This window comes from Diceros bicornis, chromosome 1 (assembly GCF_020826845.1).
Source record: "Diceros bicornis minor isolate mBicDic1 chromosome 1, mDicBic1.mat.cur, whole genome shotgun sequence".
Taxonomy (NCBI): Eukaryota; Metazoa; Chordata; class Mammalia; order Perissodactyla; family Rhinocerotidae; genus Diceros; species Diceros bicornis.
The window spans coordinates 86,480,639-86,495,920 of NC_080740.1; positions in this window are offsets into that span (position 1 = coordinate 86,480,639).

Below are 15,282 nucleotides of genomic sequence, written 5' to 3' on the forward strand. Positions count from 1 at the left end.
AGAGATGAGTGAGGGGATTCCTTGCAGAGGGAATGGCATGTGTAAAGGCCCAGAAGAGGGATTGCCAGGATGTATCAGCACCTGTTGGACTAAAGGAGAAGCCAGGGAGATAAAGTAGGAAGGAGAGGGTGAGTTCTTTCTGAGCTGCAGTTTCCCCATCTGGAAACTGGGATATCAATCCTGCCCTCACTAAATGAGATCACACACATGAGGCACTTAGTGTGGCATAGACCTAGCCCACGGAAGGTTGTCAGCAAATGAGAGCTGGCGTCAGCCCAGCACGTGCAGGGCCCCGGGGCCTGGGCCATCTCCGCACACGCCCGAGTCAGACGCTCAGTTCTCCGGACCTCAGACTGCCCAGCTTCCTGGATCCGACTGGGCTGAAAATCAGCAGGCCCCTGCCTCGCCCGACCTAATCCAGCCCTATCCACCCTCCCAGGGACTCCCAGCCTCCAGGCCCCAATCCGCTGTGGGAGACGCTGGTCCCAAAGGGTTTCCCCAAAGACACACAGCAAGAGAAGGCTGCTCTTCAATAGCTGCTGTGAAGTTTCACAGTGTGTGTTAGAGACAACACGGGACCTGGGCTGACATGCACTAGGCACCACAGGACAACGTCCAGGGCCCACTGGACCTCTAGGGGCCCAAGAAAATGTGCTCATTTCTAGTAAAATCATAATAAATAACTAAATAATCTACTTTGAATACATTAATCTTTATACCAATACAGTCAGAAAGCGTAATTTTTAATAAATTTTTATAGAGTGAGGGGCCATGAAGACCAAAGTGCCCAGGCCCACGCTGGTCACGATGTGGCCCTGAGCACGGTGGGGCCTGGGCAAACCCTGTGGAGGAGACGGAAACTGAGGCTCAGACGGCAGCTGGGTGTGGAGCTGGGACTTCAGCACAGGACCACCTGGCTCCCGAAATCCGGGCTGCTGGTGGGTGTCCTTCAGGGGCCTATCAAAACTCCATGTTCCCTCCCGTCTTGGTTGAGGCCTCAGATTTCCTGGTTCTCATGGTCGGGGGTTTGATAGACACCCCCATCCACACCCCACCACAGCGAGGCTGCCCCCTTGATACTCTGAGTGTTCTAATGGGGAGGGGCCTTGCTGAGCGTCTGGTCCCCGCTCACGTACGGATGGGGCTCTGAGGCTCAGGGCCAGGAGTGTGGCTCCCGGTCCTGGTGGGTGGGGAGTGGGATGGAGACCAGCCCTCCCCCAGCTCCCGAATCATCATCCAGTGCTCCCCACTCCCACCCCACCTTGTTTACGTTGAGCCTGAATTAGACAAGAATCTGACGTTGTCCAGATGGAAAAGTCCCCCAGTTTTTGGCTGAAAAGCTCCTTGCTCAGGGAACTATTGGGGGTGGGTCTACTACAGCCCAAGCCCTGCTGGAAACACTCCCCCAGGTTCAGGGATCTGCTTTCTCTCCTGCCCCCACCCCGACCTGTACCACCTGTCCACTCAAAACAACTGGAGCCTGCCAAGAGGCCAGGCCCCCCTCTTTCCTTGGTGAAAAGTGACGGGGACACTTCTCAGAGGCAGCTTGACCTGAGGACATCCCCTCTTGAGTGCCTAAAATCCCACCATTTGTGCTCAATTCAGAGCAGAAAAGCTGTTTACTGGGCATTTCCTTTAAAGGCAAAGAAGTGAATGACTGCGTCAAATCCTCTTTCCCTGTGGCCAAGGGCCTGGGCAGCGTGGGGACGCTGAGGCTCCAAGAGTTCGCACAGGCAGGGGGATGGGGGATGTCATCTGGCCTTCCAGAGTCGACCACCAGGGAGCCACAGATTCCACCTGGGTGAGGGGCCAGGCACGTGTGTGTCGGGGAGGGCGTGTCGGGAGTCACGGAAGACTAAGGTGAGAAGGGGAAGAAGTCGGCTGAGCGGGTGGACAAAGAGGGGAGGACGCTCCAGGCAGAAGAAACAGCAGGAGTACGGCAGGGCAGGGCACTGGAGAGCTCACAGCACGTCTGGGAACAGCTGTGGGTGGAGCACAGGCTGGGCGTGTGGGTGGGGTAAGAGGGTGTGGGGGTGGCAGGGGTCAGAGGGGAGGCTGGAGAGACTGGCTTCTGATCCAGGACGTCTGGATCGAGAGCCCAGGAGTCTGTTTTTAATCAGCACCCGGTGTTTCCCATGTGGGTTGTCCATGGTTTACACTTTAGGAATCACAGGCTATGCCCCGACACTGGCCCTGGGGCCACTGCTCTGGGGCTAGGAAGAAAAGACGGTGCAGCTCAACAAGGAACCAGAAGGACCTGGGTGCCAGCCCAGCTCTGGCATTTGCTGGCTGTGTGCCTTTGAGCAAGTTACTTTGCCTCTCTGCATCCCAGGCTCCTTGCAGGTGATACCAATATTTAATTTCCAAGGTGGTTATGAGCTCTGAAAAAGATCTCCGGGTGTGGTGCCTAATACATAGCAGATGCAAGAAACCTTCCTTTCTCTCCTCACAAGGTGCTTTTGTCTCCTACGTTCCCAAAATCACGGTGACCATCTGAATTAGTCAGGTTGGCTCAATTGTTGGAGACAGAAGCCAACTCAAATTGGCTTCAGGGAAAACTGAAGAGGCTAATGCCAAAGGCCCAGCACTGAAGGAAGCAATGTGGGTGCTGGCCAACGAACATCCTGTCCCGGCGGCCTTGTTTTTCTCCTCTTGCTGCTGTGCCATTTCCCGGAGGCCAAGACTGAGGCTCTTAGAAGTCCCTGCTGAGCAACCGGGGGAGGAGAGCTGCTTTCTCCTGGTCACTGTAGCTCAGTCCCAGGGAAGGGCTCTGATTGGCCGTGCTTGGGTCAGACACGTTCTGTTCCTTGGACCAATCACACTGGCCCAGGACGGAATATTTTTTTTTTTCTCCATTTTTTTTTTTATTGATGTTTTAATGGTTTCTAACATTGTGAAATTTTGGGTTGTACATTTTTGTTTGTCCATCACCATATATATGACTCCCTTCACCCCTTGTTCCCACCCCCTACCCCCACTGCCCCTCGTAACCACAGTCCAGTTCCAGGACGGAATATTTTAAGTGGCCAGGCCTATGGCCGGGGACTGGCCAGAGGAATGAGGAGCCCTCACTGGACATAAAAAAAGCAGCTAACACAGGATAATTTTACAACAGAGGAGCCCAAGCTATACAGCTGAAAACCGAGAAAGGCCTTTCCTGCTTTATGCAGCTGTCCATTGCCAATTCTCTGTTCTAGAACCAGCTCAGGCATTTCTCTCTCCCTGTGCAACTCTTGCCCCATACAGCACCTTCCACAATGGGTCTGCCCCACCTGTGAGTGGCCCGGGGCTGAGCACAGAGCAGGATTTGAACCCACATCTTCGCAGCCAGCAGCCAGCATCCTCTCCACGGCCTCCCTCTGTACCCAACCCCTGCTCTCCGCCCGTCCGAGCCCTGCCTTCTCCTGGGGGACATCTGACCACAGTGTCCTCTGGATGAGGGGCAGACACCAGCCCTGGTTTCCGTCTGAGTCCCCGAGGATCTGGCTGGAACCCCCCTGGGGCTGGCATCCCGGGTCACATGGTCATTTAGCCTCCTGATGATGGGTTTTCTTTTTCCCCTTGCTTGTTAAACTAGAGGCTCAGAGGCCCTTCACAAAGTTACTGGGCTGCTCTCTGTTCATCTCCCAAACCCTGGTCGTGGAGCCGCCGAGGGGAAGGACCGCAGCTGTTTCCATCTGGGTTAGGCTGACCCGGCTCACAATCCCCTCGTCCTCCCCTATCCCATCCCCAAGCCTCCCCACGGGAGACAGGGAGCCGCTGACTTTCCCCAAGATGAGTCCTCGCAAATGCTGCCGGGCTGTCAATGTTTTCCCCCCAGTGGTTCATCCTCCTTACAAAGAGACATTCTTTCTTTTCTTTCTTTCTTTCTTTTTTTTTTTGGTACTGTTTAAAAGAGAGTAATGTAAGTCTCAGATCCCCTCACATCATGTTAATGTTAAAGCAGGACTAAAAATAAATCTTGGGTTGCCATAGGAACCTGACTGTTGCTAGGTTTAGTCTGTGGGGGATTGGGAGCCCTGCTTTTTCTGGCCCTGCTGGAAGGCGGCCTTTGTGGCCGCACAGAGCACCTAGGAGGGGCCCCCAGGGCCTCGCCTCACCCCCCAAAACCCGCTGAAGGTCAAAACCTTCTGAAGGCTGGGAGTCAACTGTCTGCTGGGTGTCCTACGGGGCATTGGGGTCTGCCCTGGAAGAGGGACTGGGGCTCTGCAAAGCACCTGAAAAGAAGTTTCCAAGACGGGGGGTGGAGAGCGAGAAAATAAAGACAGGCAGAGAGGTAAAGAAGGAAGGAAGGGAGAAAGGAAGGAAGGAAGGAGGGAAGAGGGGCAGAGAGAGGGAGGGAGAGAAGGAAGGAAGGAAGATGAGTGGGGAGGAAGTGAGAGGGTAAAGGTTTGCTGGCGCCTCCGCCGTGCTGGCCCACCAGGCACTTTTGGACAGAGTGCTCCTCCCTCTCCTCAATCTCCTGCTACGCAGACTTTGGAGCAGAGGATCAGAGAGGTGAGGTAACATGCCCTGTGTCACACAGCCAGCAAGAGGCACACCTGGGCCCAGAGCACAGGCTTTCTGGGCCACTCCTGGGCGTGGGCCACAGCGCCTCTCCTCCCCTTCCCACTCCCCTCAGCCCTCCCCGAGGCTGGGCCTGTATGCGCCCCACGGGCCTTGAGCCACTGTGGCCCTGTCCACTCTTGCCCCTCGAGTGGATTTCCCTCTTCTGATTTGAGCACGCCAAGGACAGTGTATGCCAACCTGATGCTGTGTCCCGTGCCTTGTGGAAAGTCCCTGTGTCCCTTCTCAGTCAGCCCCATTTGCTGCAAAGCATGTGGTCAGGAGGGCAGACTTGAGGGCCAGGCAGACGAGGGTTCAAATCCAGCCTCAGCACTTACTGCTGTGTGACTTTGAGCAGTCTCCCACCTCTCTGTGCTTTAGTTCCCTCCTCAGCACAATGGAGGCATGGACAATTCCCCCGAGGGGTTGCTGGGGGAACGTGTGAGAAGGCGCATGTGGGCCACGGGCTCCAGACCTGGCACGTGGCAGAGATGGCAGCTCTCATGATGACGATCTCAAAGGCCTGGTCAGCTTTTGCTGGGACTGCCTGTGGCACTGGCTCCTGCCCACAGGGGCTGTGGCCCGGGCCACGTCACCCAGGAATGCATTGGGTCACTTGAGTGTGGTGCAAGAGTGCCTCAGGGTTGGGGATTTTTCATTGACCTCATAGATGATGCTTCTCGGAGCACAGGCCCCAGGCCACGCGGCTCCCCACTGCCCAAGGGAGGCCGTTGCTGAGAAGGCAAATGTCAGCAGGTGATAGAAGAAGGCTGGCTGTCGTGCAAACTCCGCTGTTTTCAGATTCCCCTCTGTCCCGTCCACAAACATTTCCTGGCCTGATCCTGAGGGCTGGACACAGTGCCAGGGCTTGAGAAAGTGAGGTGACCACCCTGCCTTGCTGTCCCTGACGTGCGCCGTAAACAAAACAGATCGTCAGCAGGGGGTCTGAGAGGCCCAATGACATCACGGGGCAGAGAGAAGCAGAAGCTCTCCCAGCCCCTGGGCAGGGCCGTTGTCTGTTTTATGCCGCAGAGGTCTGAGTTCATGGGTTCACGGTCCCACTGATTTTCCAGGGCCCTGATGGTTCTGTGGTCTGGGACCTCCTACCAGGAGGGCATGGCGTATAGAAAGTGACTGTTGTCTGGAGGTGACAGCTGGGGAGGGGAGTCAGGAAGGCCTGGAGAAGGAGAGAGGAGGAGGATGGTGACGGAGCCAAGGAGGGCTGGGGCAGAGGTGCAGCTCTAGGCCGGGCCGTGTGCAGTCTTCCCCTTCTCTGTGACTGCCTGTGGCTGAAAGTGTGGGGTGGACACGGGCTGGGACGAGCAGGAGAGAACTCTGAACTACGAGAGAAAAAGAACAGAGAAAGGATGGATGCCAGCAGGAGTGGCCTCCCTTGGTGATGCCCTGCCCGCCCTCACCAACAGCTGGGCTCTGAGAGAGCTACAGAGGGCGGCTTTGGTTCAGACAAGAAGAGTTTTTTTAAAGGGAAGTTTGAACAAATGTTGTGCTGGGTGTTCTGCAAGTAACATCTCATTTTATCCATATAAAGGCACAATGAATGGTATTGTTATCTCCATTTTACAGATGGGGAATCTGAGGCTCAGAGAGGTTGAATGACCTGCCCAAGGTCACACCGATAGCTAGGGAATCCCTAAGCCTGTGCCCCTTCTATTACTACTAATACTGCATCTGTGCCGCATGAGAAGGAACTTGGTGAGGAGGTCCAGGAAAAGAGAAGTAACAGTCCCTGAGCACCCACCGTGTGCCAGGGGCTTTCCTTATTTAACGGGACATTATACCCACTTTACAGGTGGTGAAATGGGAGGCTCAACAGGCAAAGGCCCTTGGGCAAAGAGGCAGGGCTGTGTCTTTGTAAACTCCATATCCCTAGCGCCTAGTCCACATGAGATGCATAATAGGCGATCGATGCAAGTTTGTGGAGCTAAACTGTGGGGCTGGGGCGAGTCAGATTCCTGGGTCTAGAGAGGGTCATGGCTGCCTTATTAGGTAATGAGTTGCCCATTTTGAGAAGCATTCAAGCAGAGGCGAGTGGCTCGTTCATGAAGTGTGGTAGAGAGGAAAGGACCAGCCAGGAGCAATATTTCCTGAATGTCGGTCTTTAAAGTTCAACATCAACCATGTCAGCCCCACTTATATTGAGACTTCACATTTATTTATCATCTCCTGCTTTTTATCTAATTAAATTTATTCTCATTCTAAACTGTATCATTAAATCATTTATATTACGAGCTAGTTATATAATTTTTCTAATGCATATTAAAATTAATCTATAAACATTAAATTTTTTAAGAAAAAGCTTGTCTTTGCCCCCTAAAATCCTCTCACATACCCCAGTGGCCCATGTCTGGGGAGTGCTGTGCTGGAGGGCCACCAGGGTTCCTCCATCCCTCCAGTCTGGGAGAGATGTGAACGGGGCTGGGAGGTGGGGCGTCCCAGCCTGGGATCTGAAGGGAGAAAGGACCCACCCCACCTGCTCTGTCTCTGCTGGTTGTAGGGCGACAGGGGTCTGACGTAAGATACACAGAGGGTAATGGGGAAGCTCACATAAGGTGGAAGTCCAGCCTGGGGTGGTGGGGCGAGCTTTGAGGGGTCTTTAGGGATGGCAGATTTTCCCTCTCCTGCTCAGCGGTGACCCGGCTGAGCGCTGTCTCCTGGCACTCCGGGGCACTTTCATTTTAATCCTCCCACCAGTGGGCCCCTCCCTCCCTCGCTCCCTGCTCTGTGTCCTTTCTTCTCATGGCTCCAGCATTCTCGTGGCTGGCTTGTGGCCCCTCGTGGCCCTCTGGCCTCTCTCACCCTCCAGAACTACATCCCTCTGCTCCTGCTGCTTCCAGCTCAGGCCTCTGATTTCCCGTTCCAGGTCTGCAGAGCTGGGAGGGGCCTTTCGCTGTTGGTGTCAATGCACATTGTGACCTGGGAGAGGGGAAGGAGAGAAACCTGTGTCAGAATGTGGCTCTGCGTTCAACATTTCCAGTATACCCCCTCCCAGAGGAAACAAAGAGAGGGGCAGACGGTCACAGCCAGAGCCCAACCCCGTTCCCATCAGCTGAAAGCCCCATCAGGGTTGTCAGAAACCTCTGGCAGGTGAACCGTGTGAAAGGGAGAGAGACCTTCGCAGCCTCACTGTCCTCTGAGCCAAGGGCCACCCAGCCCTGAGGATCCTAAATACCATGGGAATTGGTCCCGCACAGGCAGATGACCAATGGGGGCCTGCCTTCTGGCTGCCCCACTCCTCACTTCCCCCAACTCACTTCCATCCCCACATGCTCCTGTGTGGGGCTGGGGGTCAAAATGCCCAGCTCTTGGTGTCACAATGACAACGCCACTCTTGGCACAGTCTGGCTGGCATCCTCATGGCCCCTGGAAATGGCACTCACCCTCTGAGGCCCTGTCACTTCCCCCTGTTTCCATCCCCAGCCCCCACTCCCCTGATGCAAGGCAGCAGATCTTCCAGCTGGTCCTCCTGCTTTCGGGCCCTCCCGTCGGATGTGCCTCCCCACAGCCCAGAGGGGTCCTCCAGTACCCACCTTGTTGCCCTGCCTGACCCTTCTGGTAGCTTACAGGTTAACCCACAAGCTAGAAGCCAAGCCCCTGGGCATGATATTCAATGTCCCCCTTGACCTGCCCCTCCTGGCTCTCCAGCTTCCTTGCTACGTGCTCAGCTCCCAGGTGGTGCTCCAGCAACGCTGGCCGGCCCAGCTTCCCCCAGGCTCGTGCTGCTTCTAGCCTCGAGCCTTATGTTTGCTGTGCCTTCTGCCTACCGCGGCCTTTCCACTCCCCCATCTCTCTGCTACCAGCTTCACCTGTCTTTTAAGACTTGGCATAGGTACCCTCTCCTCCTCCCGGAGGCCACCAGGCCCCTCTGAGGTGCTCCCCATCCCCAGCTGTGTTTTCTGCTGTATCACAGTTGTCTGGGAGGCCTGCCCCCTAAGTGCTCCTGGGGAGCAGGCGCTGCGTCCAGGCCGTCTGCTTCCCCAGTGCCCAAGGGAGGGTGCAGGGTCAGTTCTCAAGATATTTAGCCCTGGTCCTCTATAAGGGCGCAGCGAACACATCCTGCTCCTGGATGCGGGGTTTGGAGGGCTCTCTTTTCAGCACGGAAGTATGAGAAATTCTTTTGCCAGCCCTTCCATTGGTTGCCTTGAAGCCTGAGAATTTGTCTCAGGTCCACTTTGGAGGGTCAAATTTAGTTTTTGGAGTTTCTATTTTAGTAGCAGTAGGATAAACAGATGCAGAGTTTAGAGAATCAGCCACTCCAGAGAGGCTGAAAAACAGTGAAACCTGGAAATTTGCACGCTGGGGCCGTTCCCGCCTGGTCCAGGCCTGCTGGTGAGGTCAGAAGCCCTGTGCAGGCCAGAGAGGATGCTCAGGGCAGCTGAACGCCTTGACTTGTATTTCTCAGACACCATGAAGGGAATTCCTAGTGTGTAACAATTTTTGTCAAAATCCTCTTTTGTCTTCCCTCTGTCTCCTCCACGTCCCACAGATCCTCCATGGTCTCCTCTCTCTCCCCCTTTGTCCCAAATTGGCACCATAAACACCCCAAAGGAATTGACAGCAGCAGATCCTTCCTAGGAGGGGACTGGAGGGGATGGGGAAGGGTAGAGGAGGGGGCGGGGAGGAAAGCTGAATGGCCCTGTGGGAGCAGGAAATCGGGTCTCCCAGAGCGGTCATACCGCTCCTGTTTGCAAAGGTGCGGACAAGATGCTGAAAACCACAGGGGAGGACCATGCTTGGCCTGAAGAGAAGAGGGGAGGGAGCCACTGAGCAGAACCCAGAAACTGTGTGGAGAGGGCCGCCTCGGGAGGGAGCCAAAGCAATCAATCCTGACTTCACTCCCCTGCCTCCCTCCCTGCTCCTGCTGGCGCTGCCCACTGAGCAACCCAGCTGGAAGTCAAAGGACGTGAAGGGCCTCTGATGAGATCCAGACAGGTCAGCGCAGTGCAGTACCGAGCCAGGTAGGGAGGGGAGAGTGGCCAGGGGGACAAAGACCAGACGTCCAAACCAGGATGGGCTTTCCTGGTGGGGGAAGGGAAAGGCCAGGACACTAGACCTTCACATTTTTGCTTGGTGCAAATGGTTAAGAAAAAACAAAGAAACAGTTTTTAATAATAATAGATTTAATTCTTTACAATAATGTATGCCCTTCAGGAAAAAAAACAAAGAATAGCTAAGTCCAAGAACATGTCCTGGAAAGTTCTGGAAGATGATATCACTCGTTAGGCAGCTGAGAGGAACCCAGAAAGGGCTTTAAGGATGTAAATCTCCAGTACATGGAGCCACCTACCCGGCGCTGAAGAAACCCATTAGCTGACAAGATGCTGTCTAATTTTCATTCATTTACTTCCCAATCTAAGGTCCCAACCTCTCGATTCACAAAACGAATTGAAAATAATTAATGCAATCTACTGCAATTGTTTTCGAGCTTAATATTCTGCCTAGAACCTGCGTAGGGAAATGTAATTGCATTTTAAACCACAACATGTAAGAAGAGGTTGAGGCCAGACAGCCCAAGTGTGGGAAGAGGAGCTCCGTCTCCAAGACAATCAGAGACCGAGAGGCCTGGAGGCGCCCCGGCCTCCCGGGGGATCTCCAACAAGCGAGGGTAAGGAAGGAGGGTGCACGGAACGTGAGCAAGTGGAGGGCTCACTCCAGGAGCCCTTCTCAGCCTAGGGAGCTGGGGGGACCGGAGACTGTATCCTCTTACACGCAAGAGGGACTTAAGTACTGTTCAAATGCAATCGGTGCAACCTAATTGATTGAAATTTCATTTCTCATAGCACATTGTTCATCCTACTAGCCCCACCAAATGCCTTCAGAATAGAGGGTTTCATGGTCAAACAACTTTGGGAAGAAATGCATGCAAATCACGGGGCTCGTTAGGCGGTTGAAGACTCTGAGAAGAAACACAGGCCTGGTCTTATTTAACCCAGACTGTCCATTCTGCCATATCGAGCACACGACCTGTTGCCTTTCATGGCTATTAACACCCTATGGCATAGCCCTGAGCAGTGACAAGGAGGCCCCCAGTAAAGGAATATCTTTTTCTGAAAGGTGAGATAGTCATATATGGCCCTAACAAGGCGACATCTAACTCTTCCTTTCATTTGGCAGGGACAAGTCCAAGATGCTTGGGGTTCATTCATTCAGCAGTCCCAGAGTGCCTGCTGTGTGCCAGGCACTGTTCTAGGCACTTGCTGTGCTAAGGCACAAGACATGAAAATCTCTGCCTTGGAGGAGCTTCTGTTTTGGGGGAGAGCCCTGTCGCCTCCTCCTTCTGCAGCCCTGGGGTGCTATGGGACCCATCCCATCCTTGGGGCCATCTCCGATTGGGCCAGGAAGGGTCACCTGATCTGGGAGAATCAATCCAGAAGCTGAATGGGGCCAATCATTTTCAGGACACAGGCTTTGGACCTGGGCTGCCTGGGTTTGAATCCCGACTTCCCTGCTCACAAGCTGAGTGATCCTGGGCAAGTTATTTACTCACTAGTAGCTTCTATTTCCTTCTAGGATGAGGATGTTAATAAAACCTACCTTGTAGGGTTATTTTGAGAATTAAATGAGAAAACCCACGTAAGACCTTAGACGGGTGCCCAGCACACAACTGGGGTGCACTTGTTCACTGTCAGGTGGTGACAGTAATTCTTGCTCCCAGGTAGGAAGAGACTGGATTGGTTGGCTGGGCCTGGGGGCTGTGTAGGGTTTGAGAACAAGTCTGCCATCTGGGGACCCTGATGAGCAGATAGAGAGAACTGATCTCCAGAGTGACTCAGAAAAATGGAGAGAGAGGTGGAGGGAGGTGGAGAGACAGAGCGCGGCCGCCTCTGTGTCTGACGGTTTGCTGCAGTAGAGTTGGTGGCTCCCTGGTCCTTGCGTCCCATGTTGTCCCCAGCTTCCTACTAATTTCAGTTATCTTGGCTGGGTTTTCTGTTCCTAAGAAGCAAGCTACCCCTGACCAAGGTAATGCGTCCTGAAAACCCTGCTCAGGGGTGTGACCTCATAGGGGAACAAGAGGAGCTATTTAAACTGGGAAACGAACGGGGCTTCCTCGGCCTGGTCTCGCCTCTCTACCTGGAGCCTCGTTATCATGCTCCCTCCTCTTGGAGAAGGAAGAGGAAAGAGGCATTTGGAAGGTGTCTAATCAGGGGATCCAAATGCTGTCCCCTCCCAGTCCTCTGCCAGGCCTGAGGGAAGACGTCCAAGCCTAATTAGCAGGTCTCAGAGCTGCTTCCTGCGATTCGTCAAGGCTGACGGGGTCACTGGGAGCAGAAGACATCTGCTGTTTCTTCCTCCGCTGGAGACAGTCCCTGTCCAGCTAACAGGCCCCACTCTGTTCCCTCTTCCTGGAAGGAGAGCTGAGCAGGGCAGTGTCCTCCGAGGCCCCTCTGACGGGCGTCTCTGCTCGGAGAGGCCTGAGCAGAGTGTTGGTGCCTTGAGAAGGCAGGAAGGCTGTGCCGGGCACGGCACCGAGGTGTGCCAGTGCGGGAGTGCTGGACGAGCGGGCAGTAAGACTCGCTGGACGTTGGGGAGGGGGACAAACCCAGAAAATGGCTTCAAATAGACGCTGGCCTTGAATGCCTGCCAAGGAGTTGGGAGCCACTGACGACCTTTAAAGGGGGTGTGGCACGGTCTGACCGGTGTTTTAGGAAGATGGTGCTAGAAGCCGCGTGACAGACTGATCAATGACAAGGTGTGGCCTGGTCACAAAGAACAAGAAACTGGATGTGAGCAGAGGGCATGGTGTCATGCAGGGACCCCAGTGAGGCGGACAGTGATGGAGCTGTTGACCTAAGGCTCCTTGAGCTCCCCACCCACCCACCTGCACAGCCTGCATGGGGTTGGGCTGAGCCTGCTGCCCTAGCTAGGGAAAAGGAGCAGGAGACAGGTGGGGAGTCAGGACAAAGAGAAGGACAGCTCCATAGGAAGGAGACATTTATTCATTCAACAAACACTCCCTGCACATCGGAGCTGAGCCCTGAGCAAATACAATTCAAGCTTCTCATTCGCCTTCTCTTTCTCTTTCTCTCTTCCTCCTCCTCTCTCTCTCTCTCTTTTTTTTTGAACTTTTGGTCCTTTGTAATACACAAGTAAGACAAGTCCAAGAGCTACTGTAGCAAATTACCAAAAACTGGGTGGCTTAAAACAACAGAAATTTATTCTGTCGCAGTTCTAGAAGCTAGAAGTTTGAAATCCAGGTTTCCGCAGGGCCGTGCTCTCTCGGAAGGCTCTAGGAGAGAATCCTTCCTTGCCTTTCTCTTAGCTTCTGGTATTGCTGGCCATCCTTGGTGCTCCTTGGTTTGTTGGTGTGGTGCTCCAGTCTCTGCCTCCACAGTCGCGTGGCGTTCTCCCTGTGTGTGTCTCTGGGTCTTTTTTCTTCTCATGAGGACACCAGTTGTATTGGGTTAGGGCCCACCCTAACTGAGTATGACCTCATCTTACCTTGATTATACCTGAGAAGATCACTATTTCCAATTAAGATCACATTCACAAGTATGGGGGGCAAGGACTCCAGCAGATCTTTTGAGGGGACACAAGTCAATCCACAACACTCATTATAGGAAAAAATGTAGAAAACATAGATAAGTAATAAATAAATAAAATCATTAAAAATTTGCATCATGCAGAGATAATCACTCTAACATTTTGGGGTGTTTCCTTCTAGATATTCTTCCTTCTACCACAAATATGTTATTGTTTTTGCAAAAATTCAGTTCTCCCGTGCACACCATTGGGATCTGTTTGTTTCACCTGATGTTCCATGATGTCTGTTCTGATCACTGTTTTTCATGCCCTGGGTTAAAGCTTCCCTATTACAGCTGGGAATCCACTACCTACATGTCCTCCTGGATGCAGAAAGTAATAACAATACAGTCAGAGCTGCAGCTTTAGAGCTTGTTGGGTCATTACATCGGCAGAGTCAAGTCCACGCATGTCTCATGTTAATGTAACTCTCACGACCACCCTGTGAGGTCAATTTTATTGGCCCACTTTGCTGATGAAGAAATAGATCCAGCGGGGCTAAGTACCTTGCTTTGTCTCACAGCCAATGATCAGTACACTTGGGTTGTGCACCCAGGCCCCTCTGACAGCAGACGAATACTGGAGGCTGCCTCCTCTAATGGAGCTCTTAGGTATTATTATGTCAGGGGTGCTATTAAGATTCATCTTGCAGGTCTTGATGGATGTGCGTGAGGGAGAACTTGCCAGGTGGGAAAGTAGGTGGGAGATATGGAGGATGCAAGGGCACAAGAGCACTGACAACTCACCCCGGGAGGGAAGATGGGTGGTCTGCTGTAGTGTAGTGTGTGAGGCAGGGGGTGGAGGGAGACATCAGCTGGGTGGTGTCCTGTGAGAAGTCTGGGCATTATCCAGAGCGCAGCGGGGAGCCCCTGAAAACGTGTCAGCAGGGAGAGAGCCTGTGTCTTGGAGAGCTCGTTCCGGCTGCAGGTGGAGAACGGAAGGGGAAGGCTGGTGGGGCAGACAGACCAGGGAGAAAGGGAGCAGCTGACCAGCTGTACGAGGAGAAGTGGAGGTGGGAAGGCTGTCAGGCCTGGAGGATCAGTGGCCGCTCCTTCAGTCTTTGGAGGAAGCTCAGGTGTGAGCCGTGCCTTGCATGGTCTAGTCAGCCCCGGCCGATAGCTGCCCAAGGGATGCCTACTGCCATCCTCTCTTTTCCTTGGCAGAAGACCTCCTAGGTGACATCAGGCTAAGCCTTGGGCCTCATGGGTGGGAAGCCTGGCTCCTCGCCACAGGAAGGTACGGAGAGAAGTGGTGTGGTGGACGTACTGAAAACGCGGGATTAAACACTTAGGGACTGACATAAAGCTGCCCTTCAGAAGAAGATGGGGAACAGGTCCTGCCTCCTGCTCGGGAAGGTTGGGCAGCCAGGAATGGAGAAACAACCCCTCCTCAGGGTGATGGAAACAGGCTACCCTATCTCTGATGGAGGCTGCTGCCCAGGGTCTCCCCCTCTTCTCTTTGCACCCCTGGATCTGCCCCCCACATAGTGGACCTAGCCTGTACTTCCAAGTCCTAAGCAATGTCCTACCCCATCACGAACAGCTGCCCTCGTCCACCCCTTGGGCCTAGGGATGTGCATACACGCCAATGGTACCGTCCACCCTCTGGAGGGTAGACTCAGGCCATCCGTGTAGGCCCTGGAAGTGTGGGCAGAAAATTCTTGGGTCCTGGGTATCCGGAGTGAGGCTGCAATGGGAGTTGTGTGCTCTGGGTTTCCAGCTTGGGCAGCTGGATGGACAGTGCCACCCCCGGGTATGGGACCTGGCAAAAAAGAAGGGACAGTGTGGGGGGGTGTGGGACATGAGGAACGATGAACTTGGTTTAGGCCGGTCGCCTTAAGGGGCTTATGGACAGAGGAAACTCTGTGGCGGAGTAGGAGGGAGCTCACCAGACCAGGCTTAGCTACAGACCCCGAGAAGGACCCCCAGATGCTGATGACCACCACCCCAGAGAGACAAAGGATTCATCCCAAACTCCTGGGCTGGGTGGGCTCCTCCCCACTCAGGCTGCCAACTGTAGTCAGAGGGCTTGAAGTGCACAGCCAGCCGTGCCTCCTCTGGCCCTTTACCTCGCCAGACTGCCCTGTGGAAAGTCTCTGGGGGGGCCGGGCCTTCCAGGAAGAGGAAAAAACAAGCTGTCTTAGTCAGCTTCAAGGTCAGGGCAGTTTCCTAAGGAGCATCTGGAGGTGGAAGAGGAGGC